Here is a 3333-nt window from a genome sequence, read left to right as displayed (position 1 = left end):
CGGGGCACTCTCGTGGGCAGACCGATTAAAAGCCTATGAAGGAAGACGCCTGCAACGACCGAGTCCAGCAACGCCCGCTGGCGCCGACGGTTTCGGCAACCCGTCAATACGCCAATACATTGACGGCCCTCCTGGTTCCGGAACTGGATTTCCGGAACAACGACGTCGCGACAGAGCAGCAACAGCAGCAGCACATCACGGTTAGTGAAGCAATTACACGCCACACAAGACACAGAACATTGTTTATACACACAGACAACACGCCACAAGAAAACTTTAAATAAAAAAACGCAAAGTAACATGAATTTCCCGATTTGTTGTATTTTACCCGAAGAGTCCTTGGTTACCCAGTAGCCAGCCGGCCCTGAGGTTCTGTACTCTTAGAGTACCTTGCCTTGGCTAGTCTAGCCGCTGCTTTTCTATTAGTAACAAGCAGAGCACATCGTTGTGGATAAGGCGGTAGATTTAACGGGTTTTCCCAAGGTAGTTCACGGGAGCATACCGCACAAATCACCTTTGAATTGCTTCGAAACGCGCAACCCACACTTTTTATCCAAGCACATAGTCGTTCGGAACATCCCAAACGTTGCAATTTTTTCAGGAGAATATCGTGATTCACTGAATCGAATGCAGCCGAAATATCAGTATAAATTGCATCAATTTGCTTTCTACCACCCATTTGTGATAAGCATTATGATGTAAAAACTGTCAAATTCGTTTTCGGAGATCCAGTTCCGACAAGCTGAGAAAATAACATCGTTTACGATCCTCTCTAATACTTTCGAACAGGCAGCTAGTGATGTGACACCACGGTAGTTGAGAATATTTTGCTTATCACCTTTTTTATAAACTGGGCTCATACACGATCTTTTCCAGAGGTCGGGGAATTTTTGCTGTTCTAGGGACCGGTTAAAGATGTGAGTAAGTGGTTTCACTAAAAGAGTACGACATTTTTTAAGAACGCACGCCGGAATTCCGTCCTGTCCGGCCGTCAATACTTCAGTTTACCGATGGCTTCAAGAACCATTTCCTTGCTTGTAGAAAAACATCCAGATTCAGCACATCTATGAGCAACCGTGTGACGGCTGCGAAAATTTGATCAGCACTTGGCGATAAATCAGAGAAAACACTGGAGAAGTGCATCGCGAAGAGGTTACATTTTTCGGCAGGAGACGTGGCAATTCTGGCATTTAGTTGGAGTACCGCAGGCAGACCGGATTCCTTCCGTTTTGAGTTGACGAATTTCCAGAACCTTTTCGGATTGCTGCGAAGCTCCCTTCGCGTACGAGCAACATAACGTCGATAGCAAAAACGGTTGTAACTGCGATATCTTATTGTAGCAGCGTTCAATTTCATTTTAGTGAAAGGGCACCTGGAGCTAGTGAACTTTCTAAGTAATTTAGAACGTAACTGTTTTAACCGCTTTAGGCGTCCATTACTCCAGGGAGGTCGAAGAGGAGGTCGCACCAAGGGTACCGAGTTGTTAAAAACATCGTCCAAAATTGAGCAAAAAACTCTCACGGCAATATCAACGTCCGTACAATTGAGGAAATCCGTCCAATCGATTTCAGAAAGGTCTCGATTCATTGTGTTAAAATCTGCCCGATTGAAGTTGCGAGCTGAAGTATCGAACGCCTCATCAAAAACGATAGGGTTTGGAAAAGAGATATCAAAATTGAACGGAGGATGGTACATGTCAATCTGAACAACGGCATCGATGGCCTCAGTGACTGAGCTAATTGAGATAGATTCTTCCGTAAAAACCAAATCCAGCGTTCGGTTTTGAGAATTGCGTAGAGAGTTTCTTTGATTCATTCCGATGTTAATACTGAAGTAGAGTCTATCACCATATTATTACTGTCACCACGAATCCACATTGTAGTGACTGCGACCTGTCTTCCTCATTTTTGAAACTCGCGAAACCTTACACGTTAGTCAGACGACACCAATTCGGAGGACAACTTAATTTTCTCGACCAACTACCATTACGTTAATTTTTCGAATGAATGCTCCTTTCTTCAATCCTTGAACTGTAATTGTCTATCTCTCTTTCTCGTTCATCCCTTTTTCTTCAACCCTTGAACTGTGATTGTCTATCTCTCTTTCTCGTTCATCCCTTTTTCTTCAACACACGCTTAGATTATTTTCCAATACTCATGCGGTGTGTAGCTCTATGTTGTTTTCAGGGAAGATATTAATAAATGTTGAGTATCCTGCTATGGTATATCGTCTTACATCCTACATTATCTTCCTGCTCTACCATTCATTTCATAAGAATCAAGCTTTTGACAAATATCTCAACCCATAATTGATTGTACATATTGAATAGAATCAGTTTTTTTTTAAAGCTCACCGTACATTGATGAAATCATTAATTGTTATTATACTCCCTGCACGCAAAAATCATCAATCATAACTTATAGGATTTTATTCGTACTGTACTTTGTTAATTTGAAATGTATTTCTGCTAATTTTTTTAAAATTTTAAGATAAATGCATTACATTTTAGGTCCAACAACTTTTTTTTTTAATTATGTTTTACGAATACACAAAGGTGGCCCACTGTGCTCAAGCCAATCCAAATGAGCGAATCAGCATCACGAGTCGTCACATATGTCAATCATCGTTTGTTTTTGTTTTGATATCCAAAACTGAAATTGAAATTTTCGTCGCGATTCATTGAATGTTTTTTTAGATTGCCGTCGGTTTTAAAATAGATAATTATTTATTTATAACAGTGATTTCGGTTTTGTGAAATTGAAATATTGTAGAGAAGAAGGTACGGAGTGTTTTCCGATTCCCTGTTTCATTGGAACAAGTTGAAAATGTCGTCATACCGGGCAGGCTTTTTCAACATCTTTCTTTCTCTGAGACGTCTAGCGATCGGAACATTAAGTTGAAGTTCTTCATTAACGGATGAATGAATAGTGGATTGTTTCTCTTCACCAGGTAAGAAAGCATTTTTCGGCTCATAGCGCTTGAGATCCTCAATATTCCGAGTGTAGTGGACTCCATTTTTGCTGATGATGACGACTTTTCCTCCCTCTCTAGCGGCCACCATGAAATACTCGGAGGAAAATGAAGGATCGGATTTACATTTCTTTGGCTGGAACAACAACACCTTATCACCGACTTTGATATCCGATTCTCTAGCGCCGCGGTTGATGTCAGCGTAAGTCTTATCAATATATTTCGTCTCTTTATCACGTTCAGCTATATCTATTCTATCCAATTTCTTGTTTCTAGAACTCCAGAGAGCTGGGAATGTTCCCCGAAATTTCCAGCCCACTAAGAGCTCAAACGGGGTCACATTGAGCCTGGAATGGGGGATTA

This window comes from Uranotaenia lowii, chromosome 2 (assembly GCF_029784155.1).
Source record: "Uranotaenia lowii strain MFRU-FL chromosome 2, ASM2978415v1, whole genome shotgun sequence".
NCBI classification, from domain to species: Eukaryota; Metazoa; Arthropoda; class Insecta; order Diptera; family Culicidae; genus Uranotaenia; species Uranotaenia lowii.
The sequence above is the reverse complement of the archived record's forward strand: the minus strand, read 5'-3'. Positions refer to the sequence as shown.